The 13111-nt window shown below is 38.8% G+C and overlaps 1 protein-coding gene across 1 annotated transcript in view; it reads left to right on the top strand.

Annotated features, from left to right (window-relative positions):
* The window catches only part of tmem211 (transmembrane protein 211), a 68544-nt gene that overhangs the window by 1680 nt on the left and 53753 nt on the right, over positions 1-13111 (top strand).

The raw sequence follows: 13111 nt of genomic DNA, 5'->3' as shown, positions 1-13111 counted from the left end.
TGGTATCCGACTCTGAATGCGTCCTAGCGATGGCGCTTTTGTAGAGTGTGCGCGCTGACGTCACGTGCGCGCTGACGTCACGTGCGCACCCGGAAGTATTCAGCACACCGGTATGGGGGTATGTAGAAAATTCATATAGGTTTCAAAAAAAAAACCGGTGATCGTTTTTTACCGGTATACCGCCCAGCACTATGCCATCATAACAGTTATTATGGGAAGACGTTCTGTGTGCACAATTAGCTCCTTACGTCTTCCCATAATGATGGCATAACGTCATTTCCGCAATCAGCAGCTCCCGCCCGCCGTGCCTTGCATTATCCCTTGAATCGCAATAAAAATCGCGATCCATTCATTCAGCGTTGGTGCGGGCCACAAAATATTATACCGAGGGCCGCAAATGGCCCGCGGGCCGCGAGTTTGAGACCCCTGAAATAGAGGGTTTAGTACACTCAAGGCTCTGCTGCCTTACTGTAGGGACCGCAGTGTCAGACATAGGATTTAGGCTGTTATTAACCCCTGAACCACCGTCGCTGTAGGGATCCGGTCCAGATAAGGCAGACACCAACCTTGGGACTCCTGGCTATCCCCTATACCTATCCCCACAGTGGTGCCATACTATTTCTGCTATTTGCAACTGCATTTGACATTTGTGTGCTATTCTACCTCAAAGCTGTGAGTATTAACCCTGCATATACTGTGTACTATCAATAAACCAAGTTCTAGTTCAATGCAAAAGAACCTCTGGCGTCCATAATTACTTATATACACATTGTGGCAGTAGAGAGTTGTAGTTCTGCAACACCTCTCAAGTGTAATTCTTCCGTTTTGCGAAGGCCCAGCCTGTGTGTTGGAGTCACAGAATAGGGTTACACAATTTTACCATATAAATACAGGTATGGAATCTATTATCCAGAATGCTTAGGATCTAGGGTTTTCTGGATAAGGGATCTTTCTGTAATTTGGATCACCATACTTTAGGTATACTAAAAATTATTAAAACATTAAATAAATCCAATAGGATGGTTTTGCCACCAAAAAGGATTAATTACATCAGATTAAGGATTAATTAATTAGGATCAATGAAAAGGTTCTGTTTTATTATTAGAGAGAAAAGGGAAATATGTTTTAACATTTTGAATTATTTGATTGAAATGGAGTCCATGGGAGATGGCCTTCCTGTAACTTCCTGTAGTGCTTTCTGGATTATGGATTTCAGGATAACGGATCCAATGCCTGTAGTACATACACTTATACTGTAAAATTTAAAGGGGGCTTCAGTATGGAGGGGGAGAGGCATCTTATTAGCAGCAAGGTATGCTACAAATATGGAATCTGTTACCTAGAAACCTGTTATCCAGAAAGCTCCAAATTACAGGAAGGCCATACAGGTATGTCATTTGTATGTTTAAATTGTGCACCATATATTTGTTAATAACAATACCTGGGTATATCACCGTCAGGTTTCTCTGTAGGCACCAGACAGCACCATTTACTGTATTTTACAATACCCAGAGATGCATTTCAGTGGCTGTTTAAGGAATACAATATGGCAGTATCCACTGATAAATATAGAAAGAATGCATTCTGCATACAAGCAGCTGTAACATCATACATTACTGCACATGTTTAATGTCTTCTTCTAGCATTTTCATCATATATGGCTGGATGTAAAATGTGTGCTTAGAAGACCATCTCTGTAAGCACCCATAGGCAAACTAGGTACAGTTGTCAGCATACTTTTAATATTTTCCATGTGAGCTGTTTTACATACTCTTCACTATGTCATAACAGTGGGGCAGGGGAAGAGGATACCATGTTTATAGCACTGATTACAGTTCTTTGTGCTTTGATCTTTTTGGCACAAAAGTGCAAACAGCTGTAAATCAGCAGGAGAAAAATAAAGACTTCGATTTAGCTTTTCTAAATAATGCTAATTTGTATTGTAACAGAAGATGGTAACAGTTTTATATTTATTACAATAATTACAAATGTACAGTATTTTTAAAAAGCAGGTATTATAGTGAATTATTTTGCCCCAACCCATTATTATAACAATATAAATTGTCATCTTGGAGTCACATGAATATATATTTTATTATTAATAAATTATCATTTCACTTTGGCCATAACTATTGCCCATGTGATAAACCAGCTTTTTCTGACTGATAAATGCCATAATAAAAAAGATGACAGTTCCGTGACCATTATATAAATGAAGGCACATGGAGATATCGGACCCCTTATCCGGAAACCCTTTATCCAGGAAGTTCCGAATTATGGAAAGACCATCTCCCATAGACTCCATTATAAGCAAATAATTAAAAAATTTTAAAACGATTTCCTTTTTCTCTGTAATAATAAAACACCACCTTGTACTTGATCCCAACTAAGATATCATCCAATAATCCTTATTGGAGGCAAAACAATCCTATTGGGTTTATTTACAGTTTAAATCATTTTTTTAGCAGACTTAAAGGAATAGTAACATCAAAAATGAAAGTTTTTTAAATCAATTAAAATATAATGTACTGTTGCCCTGCACTGGTAAAAGTGGTGTATTTGCTACAGTAACGCTAATATAGTTTATATAAATAAGCTGCTGTGTAGCCACGGGGGCAGCCATTCAAGCTGGAAAAATGGAGAAAAGGCACAGGTTACATAGCAGATAACAGTTAACCTCTCTAGAATACAATAGTGTTTTATCTGTTATCTGCTATGTGGCTGTGCCTTTTCTCCTTTGAATGGCTGCCCCCATTACTACAGAGCAACTTTATTTATATAAGTTTCTGGGGAAAACACCCCAGTTGTATGTTATATTCTAATTACTTTCATACACTTTAATTTTTTGGCGTTACTGTTCCTTTAAGGTAGGAGATCCGAATTACAGAAAGACCTCTTATCTGGAAAACACCAGGTCCCAAGCATTATGGATAACGGGTCCTATACCTGTACTAAGTTACTATGGTCATCTGAACTTATTGGGAAATTTGCTTCTAACAGATGTGGCTGCTGGTCACTCAGGAACATGCAAGTCTGTGTTTATAGGGCATTAAAGGGGTTGTTTGTGTTTGAGTTAACTTTTTGTATGACGTAGAAAGTAATATTCTGAGACAATTTGCAATTGTTTTTCTTTTTTTTTTATTATTTGTAGTTTTTTAATTATTTCAGTTTTTGTTTTAACTCTCCAGGTTGGATTTTTAACAGCTATCTGGTGGAGAGGACCTGCAGAGAAAAATTTGTTATGTAAAATAAGAATAACAATAAAACTGTAGCCTCAGAAAACAATAATTTTTTTGGATGCTGGGGTCAGTGACCCCCTTTTGAAAGCTGGAAAGAGTTAGGAGAAGAAGGCAAATAATTAAAAAACAATAAATAATGAAGACCAATTGAAAAGCTGCTCAGAACTGGCAACTTTATAACATGTTAAAAGTTAAATTAAAGGTGAACCACTCCTTCAAAAAAAGCCTTATCTTATTGCTTTGTTGTTTTCTTCTTGGGTCAAATTTCCATTAATGACCTTAATATTTTTATGATTTGTGTTCACTTTGGGGGTAGACTTTCCCAAAATAACAGCATTGTCCCACTGTCTTCCACCTAAATTGCTAATGGATATTACACTGTGGTCTTTACATCTTATTTTCTAACAAAGTTGCTAATTAGTGCAGATGCCAACAGAAGCCAATCATATCTTTGCTGTCATTTTCTAATTTGTAATAAACTGTTGAAATGACTGGTTGCTGTTGGCAACTGCACTTGTTCAATTTACAGACCTTCTGACCTCTGAGGATTTGAAGACCAGTAGATCATGCAACTCTAATCTGCATGGTTTTTTGCCCTCTGTACATTGTTTGTGCATTCCTCTATTTCTTCCTTCTGCGTAGAAGAATGTAGCCTTATACAGATTACTATATATTCCTTTTACTCAGCTTGGCAGAATAGAATCTCATGTGTGTGCCTCCTGAATTAGTCAGTGTGCAGTGTAGAATAGATAAGCAGTGAATTCTTTGTTCCCTTTGTGTGGGAAAAGTCTTTGCGATACAGAGAATACAGCCCAGTTTACCTTTTCTCCCTATTACAGAATTGTGCAATGTTATTTACTTTAGTATATTCTTTACCCAGAGTATACAAGCTATAGGACATACATATTACTTATCTGTAAATTAGATATAAACCTTGTTTTTTTTGTGCCTCCACATTAGAATTGTTTAGCTGCAAAGAACAACAAACACATGTGTCCTGTATATATTAGCCTTATTTGGCATTACAGAGGTGGGGTTAAAGCTGCCTGAACCATAATATATCATGGCCACAAATTGTCCATATTCACATGGGTCAGTGGCTTAATGGAATTATACAGGGTTTTGGGTGGCTTGGGGGCATGCCTAAGCATGTCCAGGGCAAATTCAGAAATGGCATAAAGGTCAGTGTTTAACAGCATAAATCTGAGTATTATGCCTTGTAAAATGATGCTTGAGGCCAATGTTATTTTTCCTGAATAAGGTGGAAACTGTTACAATGCCTTCCTTGCATTAAAGGAGAAGGAAACTCACTTTGGCATTTTACTACCAATAGATTTGCCGCATTAGTGTTATATTTATTCAGCAGAAAGCTTTACTATACCTGAGAGCCCTAGAAGCTCCCTCCGATAGCAGCTGCCATTTTAGCTTGGTCTTGGTAGTTTCCTGCTGCAGTTATAGCTGTTGGAAGCTCAGATCACACATTCCTAAGTGTGGGGGAAGTGAGTTCTTATGCATTCTTATGGGAGGGGGGAACAGGAGAAGGGAGGGGGAGAGGGAGAGAACTGAGCAGACTCAAGCCCCAAACCTGAAGGAGCCCTAAAAGAGAGGAAGTCAAATACCAAAGAAAATGTTCCCAAAAACGGAGTCAAGAAATCCTATGTTTCTTTTGATAGAGGCTGTATTTACATAGACCTTTCTGCTAAAGCTTAAATGTAAAAATTCCTGTTCCACAGCATTTTATAGATATATTGATAGGGCTGACCACTTGTTTTCTGCAATGCTAGTAAATATTATATAGAGAATATTGTGTCCCCTTCTGTAAGATATATGGATATTAGAACATCGTGGTGTTGTTTCATTATTATAAAAAAATCCCATGTTAATAATCAGGAACACTTCTCCCCTGGGAAAAGGGGAGTGACATGCCTCAGACAGTGCTCAAGCTGGGGCACTAAATAGTGTCCCTAGGAGGAATTACTGCAGGAGACAGAAATGCACTGAGGCCTGGATCACTTCTATTAGTTATACATACATTGGCTTCATGGTGTGCAGTAATATTATAGCACATTAGAGTCAAAAAACTTAAAGGAGGGGCTTTACCAGGTCTGGACTGGGATTTAAAATAGGCCCTGGCATTTCAAATACACAAACATCTCCCCATCAGCCCAATAAATAATGACTGACCATACCTCCCAACATTTGAAAAATGGAGAGAGTGACAAAAAGAAATGGTGCGCATAGCGGAGCAAATTTTTTTTACCACACCCATTTTTGCAACCACACCCCCTAAATACCACATCCATTTTACTAAATTCGGCAGGTTATTTAAAATTTTAACACATTTATGGAGGTTTTGGGGTAGTTTTATGTGCTATTACAGTTTTGCTAATACAGGTGAAATTGCCCTTTTATCTGTAAGTTTCCGTTCCCCCAAGAGACCTATTTAGCTTATTAGTTACAATTGTATCTAAGTGCAGGTGTGGCTTGGTAACTTTCTGGGCTCTCTGTCAAAAGCCCACTTAATTAAGTTTGATAAACAATGTATATAAGGGCAGGTATAACTTGTTAAGATTTCTGGGTTCTCTGCCAAAAGCTACTTTTTAATTAAGTTTATATCTTTTTTAATGTTCAGTGCAGGAGATCAAAGGGAAATGAGGAACTTTTCAGTAAGAATCTTGGACTGCGGGTTGACCTGTTAAAAGAGGGAGTGTCCCATGAAAATCGGGACAGTTGGGAGATATGTTAACTGTCTATAGCATCTTACAGCAGCCTCTCTGGCATTTGCCAGACCCCACTGATTATGAGTCTAGGTCTGGGCTTTAACCTGGAAATATGCCATTGTGTGCCCCTTGCAGCCCCTGCTTTTGTAATTTTTTAAGATACCTGTGCTCTTTAATTTAATTTCGACATCTGCTAAAAGCAGTGAGCAGTCCTCTACAGGTGCACACACATGTCTACTGTGTATAATATAGTGTGCTTCCAGCCATAGTTTCTATTGTTTATTGTAATCTCTAAGTAGAATCATAACCTGCTTGTATTTGCAATAGGCTGAGACTCTCCTTTGCTAAAATTGTAGCTTAATAGGATGCACTGATTCATTGCATAGATATGGGTGAGGTGCTGAAAGGGAGTTTTGGCCCTAATTCCAGACTATGACAAACACTCAAAGAGATGTCTAGCACACCCACAAGACTTGTTTTATTAAAATGAGATAAGCTGGCGTGAGTCACCTGCATATTAAGTTCACCTAAAAATCATCTTGAATCTTGCAAAGTCATCTAAGCAAATTACATTTAGACTTTAACCCTTTTGTTTGATTTTTAGATGTTTTAGAGTTCTCAAAATATCACCAAAATGATTATTTATATAAATGATTATTTATAATAATTGCATTTTTTTAAATTATACTACTATCACCATATTAATATATTATAAAGTACTTTGCACTCTGCAAATCCATAAGTAATTCACCCCTTTACTTTGATGGATGCCAAGAGAACTGTACCTGAATATATTATACTGTATATGGAACATTTTGGTGCAAATGGAATAATGGTCTGGGGACATTTTTCATGGTTTGGGCTAGGCTCTGGGATGAGTGAGTAAAAAAATCATAGTGCTACATCAACAGTGTCATTCTTGATAATACAGGTATGGGATCCCTTATCCGGAAACCCGATATCCAGAAAGCTCCGAATTACGGAAAGCCTGTCTCCCATAGACTCCATTATAAGCAAATAATTCAGATTTTAAAAATTGATTTCCTTTTTCTCTGTAAAAATAAAAGAGTGCTTTGTAATTGATCCAAACTAAGATATAATTAATCCTTACTGGATGCAAGCTAATTTTATTGAGTTTAATTAATGTTTTATTGATATTTCAATAGACTTAAGGTATGAAGATCCAAATTACAGAAAGACCCTTTATCCGGAATACCCTTGGTCCCGGGCATTCTGGATAATGGGTCCTATACCTGTACCATGCTTCCTACGTTGTAGCAGCAGTTTAGGGGAAGTCCCTTTCCAGTTGCAGCACAGAAATGCCCCCATGCATACAGTGTGATCTGTACAGAATTGGTTTTCTGAGTTGAGAAGATCTTGACTGGCCTGCAAAGAGCCAACCAAGCTGGACGAAAGGCATTTTAGAAGAGTACAGGCTGTTTTAGCAGCAAATCCAAAACCAACTTCATATTAATACCCTATGGTTTCAGAAAGAGGTGCCCAGATATTATTATTACTATTTATAAAGCATCAACATATGCCGCAGCTCTGTACAATAAATGGGTGGATGGTGCCTTAAGGCAATCAGTAAGGACAGGGCTGGGGCTATACCACTACACTCTACTGCTCGTTCTGTCCAGTGCAAGGAGCAGAAAGCAGCTTACCCTGGGACCCCTTAGCACTAGCACCCTGGGGTAATGTAAATGACCCCTTCCGACTTTGCTTCATTTGTATATTAAAAAAAAAACCATGTATCTAAAACAATATTTTGTTTCTACATTAGATATTAGATTATTTATTATCATACCTCCTAACTATTCCGATTTTTGCAGAACAGTCCTGATTTTAACAGCTCAGCCCGCAGTACCTCATTTCTCTTTGATCTCCTTTACTAAATGCTTAAAAAGATACAATGTTTCTCAAACTTCATTAAATAAGTAGCTTTTGGCAGAGAGCCCAGAAAGGTTATCAAGCTACACCTGCACTTAGATACAATTGTAACTAATAAGCCGAATAGGTCTCTTGGGGCAACTGAGACTTGCAGCATAAAGGGCAATTTCACTTTTTTTCTTAGCAAAACTGTAATAACACATCAAATAAGACCCCAAAACCCCCAGAAATGTGTTCAAACTTTAAATAACCTGCCAAATGTATTTTTCCCTCTTTGAAATGTTGTGAGGTATGCAGAAAACAGAAAAAATTAAGTCTAAAATGCCTGGAACTTGGCATTGCTGCAAGGGATCCACAAAGCATTAAAACAGCCTTCTTAACATTCTCCCCCAACAAGATTTTCTAGTCGGTCCTTACCAGTTGCCATTTAAATGGTGGAGGCCTATTTTACTCTTGCAGAAGCCAAGATGTTGTCAACTCTGTCAGGAGTGGCTGGGTTATGTGACCTGATAAGAAGGACAGCATCATTCAAGGAAAGTCACCCCTGTATTGTGGGTTGTGCATGAAATTACAGGTCACCCACAACTCCACTTGTGGGTCCACTGTTCCTTGGGCAACACTGCAATTGCAGGTGTCTGCCCCCCCTGTTTTTGCCACTATGAGGAATTCCTTGAACATGCATGGGCTATACTGAGGGTGAACAGGATCACACAAAATATTTGAATGGGCAGGGTAACTGGAACAAGTGATTCTAATCTGTTGTTAAATGCTATGTTACCGTGTTGCTATGTTTAGTCATTTCTTTGAGGTGCATGCCAAATATTGGGTAATCAGCTAAATCTGTTATTTTGCAGGAGGTGTTTGTCTCATAATGACAGTTTGCCAGCAGGTAAATACAATTTAGTTAGCTATAACAGCACCTCCCATGTCACTCTGTGCATACCTGACTAAATGATCACATAATTGTTATTGCACGTAGCAGAAAGTAAGGGATATGGGAACATTTACATGTATTTTTTTTTTGTTTATTAAACATGCATAAAAACATGTTCCCTATTTACAAATTAACACTAATAAAATGTTTCCCTTCAATTAACGTTCTAGGAAAACATGCTTGCTTAGGCTACAAGGACCTTAAAATGTCTGGGGAACTGCGTTAACCTTTAGCACTGGGCCTTTATTGGTACCTAAACACCCTCTTCCTTGGATGAACAAAAAATTGGTTTGTGGGTTATAAACAAAATTCTTCATGGAATAAATAAATGTCGGCATCAGTCAGTTAAATAAAAACCTTGGCCTTGCACGGTATAGCAAACCGTATTCTATACTGTACATCAGGGGTGGGCAAACTTTTTGGCTCACGGGCCACATTTACTTACCCCCGGGCCAGGGCGGGCAGGGCCAGGTCAGCGTTACACCCCCTTCGTCTCTTTAATTCCGGCCCGCCAATGACACCAAGTCTCGCGTGATGAGACTTGGCGCCGTCGGCGGGCCAGATTAAAAAGGCCAAGGGGCCGGATGTGGCCCGCGGGCCGTAGTTTGCCCACCCCTGCTGTACATGCTACAAAGTTTAAAATGGTTTCCAAGTGAAGGTTTTTAAAAAAAAAACTTTCAGTATTTGGGTGGATGGTATCAAATTGTATTTTTTATGATTTTGTATTTTGTATTTGACCTTTTTCTTTAAAGAAGAATAAAAACCTAAATCCCTGGGGGGTGAAAAATGTTAGGTACCCCTCAGTGATTGTAACCACTTACTTGATCCCCTGGGCAGCTGTCAGCAGAAAACTGCCCAGGCCTGGGGTTCTTCTTATCAAGCAACATGGAGCGATTCTTATTTTCTGCTTCTTCTTCCTTCAGTGCCTCTGAGCAGACACAGGGGCAGTAGTAAAATAGCCAGCTTTTTTGTTAAAATGCGGCTTTTCACTTTCACTGTAAATGCACACCCACGCAAAGAGGGAGGAACCAGGAAGAGGATTGCTCCATGGCATTCACAGTTTTCTGCTAACAGGAGCACTGGCCCAGGGTACAATGTAAGTGATTACCATCACTGGGGGGTGCCTAACATTTGGCACCCCTATGATTAGGCTTTCCTTCTCCAGGCAATTACACTTACATCAGAGGTACCTTCCTAGCACCCCTCACTTTTGTGCCCTTGGCAGGTGTCCCTTCTGCCTACCCCTAGTTCTGGCCCTGAACCCTAGCAACCCGATGGCTGCTTAAATTTCAAACTGGAAAACTGCTGAACAAATAGCTAGATAATTAAAATAAAAAAAAAATATATATATATATATATATATATAAATATATATAAATGCCAGCTGCAAATTGTCTCAGAATATCACTGTCTACATCATACATAAAGTTGGGTGAGCTACCCCTTTAAAGCTTAGATATACTGCTCTGTTTCCCTGGACTGCAGCTGAAGTTACAAACCCCCTCTGTTCCCATTTTTATGTTGCTTTTGTAAGAAAAGAAGAGAGAAGCCAAATATTACAATTTAAGCTCCATAGCATGCTCTTAGGCCTTAAAGGCAAACCTAAGGCTCAGATTTTCCTGCAGAACTGTACAGGGGATTACATATGTGTATTGTTAAACAGCAGCCCCTTTCAAGAAATGTTTGTTTATTCTTTGTTCATGTTTATTGCAGTGTTTATGACATTGGAGGCACCCTCTATAGCAGGCCAGATAGTATCCTATGCACCTTGGTTATGACAGTCATGTGGAGCAGAGGGGGCAGCTATTTATCCTGTTGAATAACTTCAACAATCAAATCCTTCTGTGAGTGGTCAGGACTTTACACAATATCACCAGGTTTAATTGAACAGCTTTGTCAGGCTGGTATCAGTTGGTAACACTCTTCATGTTTCTAGGACAGTGCTGTCCAACTGGCGGCCCGCGGCCCCCCTCTGTGGCCCCCCCACCTGTCTGCCTGCTGTGACTGTGTGTATGACACAGAAAGGCAGCATAGGGCAGGCAGAGTATGGCACTCACAGGCAGCATAGGGCAGGCAGAGTATGACACACAGACAGCATAGGGCAGGCAGAGTATGGCACACACAGGCAGGGTAGGGCAGGCAGAGTATGGCACTCACAGGCAGCATAGGGTTGGCAGAGTATGGGACACACAGGCAGCATAGGGCAGGCAGAGTATGGCACATACAGGCAGCATAGGGCAGGCAGAGTATGGCACACACAGGCAGTATTCTGCCTACCCTATGCTGCCTGAGTGTGCTATAAATGAGACCTAAAGTATAGGGTGAAAAAAGCGTGCTGCTTTAATGTCATTGTACCATCCTGAAGGTCTTTTCTCCTTTTTTCAACTGTGATAGAAAAGCAAACAAAAATTAACTGAAAAAAGTCAACACTGATTAAAGGCTGGCTATAGGTATCATATTACTGAAACGGTGCTTTCACATCATATGTTACAAACTAAAAGCAGCAGTAAAAGGATCAGAGGAACATTATAGAATTGAATCATGAGAAGAAAGAAAAATGTGCTAGTAGAATGAACCATCAGAGAAGGTAAACGCTAAAAATTCTATTTATTGGCATACTGTGGGTCATAAAGGTAACTCCTAACTGATACACATTTTGTTTCTTTTAGAAATATCTCATTCCCCTTTGTTTCCTTTACCAACATGCTGAGAAAAAAAGTTCTACAAGGAAAATAACCCATGCTCATATGTTTTATTTTCCTTTTTATAGTACAAGCAGACTGTCTTACATAGGCACTTCTGTTATTTTTATTTCCCTTGCCCATTAAAGGGGCAGTATACTTTCTTGTTCAACATGAATTCATCAAAATAGAGCTTGTTCTAAACATACCTTTTTGCTATCTGTTTAATCACAGAAAATCTGTAGTTTCTGTTATTTCTTGAGCTAAACAGGGGAAGCTACTCCATGTTTGGTGCTTACAAGGTAGGTTATTAGATGAACAGTATAAAACCCCACCTCACTTGGTCCTTTATTCTGACAGTTTTCATAGCAGAAGTTATTTTATCCCCAGTGCTACATTGTACTTGTTTCTATACTTGGGGGGTGTATATATATACTGTGTTTATATATACACCACAGACAGCTGTGTAAAATATTTGCCAAAAAGCTGTAAAATATCTAAAATATATTTATAAAGCTCTGCTGCTGCAATCACAAACAGCTTATGGATACATTTATTTATGATGTGTATGCCATGAGACTGGTCATATCATTTTACATCACCAGACCTGGTGTAACCCATTGAAGTCAACGGCACAAAATCAAACAGCAAAGAGAAAAGTGATGTAAAACACTATGTGAAGAGAAGCTGCACTTTCTCCAAAGCTAGCACCTCTTTTCACAACACAATTTTACACTCTGCTTCACATGCAATTAAAATTATTCACAGTTTTATCAATACATGAGATGTTACACTGTGCATTGTGGCATTATTGTGGTAATATTTGATTATTTCAGTGCCTTTTTCTTACACACTTTGCCCCATAATATGCCCCATAAAGTGCTTTTGGAAAAGGTGGCCACTAAGCTACCCCAATTGTTGCAGTAACTTTTTTGGGTGAACTTCTTCACCAGAGAGAAAGCCCCTTATATCACTGTATGTTGTCATTGGCTGTTGGACCATACTTTTAAAGGAACAGTAACATCAAAATATAAAAGTGTTTTAAAGTAATTAAAATGTAATGTACTGTTGCCCTGCACTGGTAAAACTGGTGTATTTGCTACAGAACGCTCCTACAGTTTATATAAATAAGCTGCTGTGTAGCCATGGAGGCAGCCATTGAAGCTGGAAAAAAGGAGAAAAGGCACAGGTTACATAGCAGATAAAAGATAAACTCTGTAGAATACAATGGCATTTTATCTGTTATCTGCTAAGTAACCTGTGCCTTTTCTCATTCAAATGGCTGCCCCCATGGCTACACAGTTGCTTTGTTTAAATAAACTATAATAGTCTTTCTGAGGCAAACACACCAGTTATACCAATGCAGGGTAACAGAGCATCATATTGTTATTTCTTTTATACACTTTCATATTTTGATGTTACTGTTCCTTTAAATTCACGGGAATGGAAGTTTATGGTATGTTAAATTTCTTTTTGTAGCCATCATGCTCATGCTCATCATGTCATGCGGGACATCATTTATTAAAAAAGAATAACTTTTCATACCTGCAAATCAACATAACATAAGGACTTCTTAACCTTGGTGTCTGTCTTGTTCATGATCAAATGTAACTGTGCATCATTTTATGCCCCTAACACTTTGAGGCT

Source organism: Xenopus tropicalis, chromosome 1, assembly GCF_000004195.4.
Source record: "Xenopus tropicalis strain Nigerian chromosome 1, UCB_Xtro_10.0, whole genome shotgun sequence".
Lineage (NCBI taxonomy): Eukaryota > Metazoa > Chordata > Amphibia > Anura > Pipidae > Xenopus > Xenopus tropicalis.
This window is presented reverse-complemented; position numbering and strand designations above follow the sequence as displayed.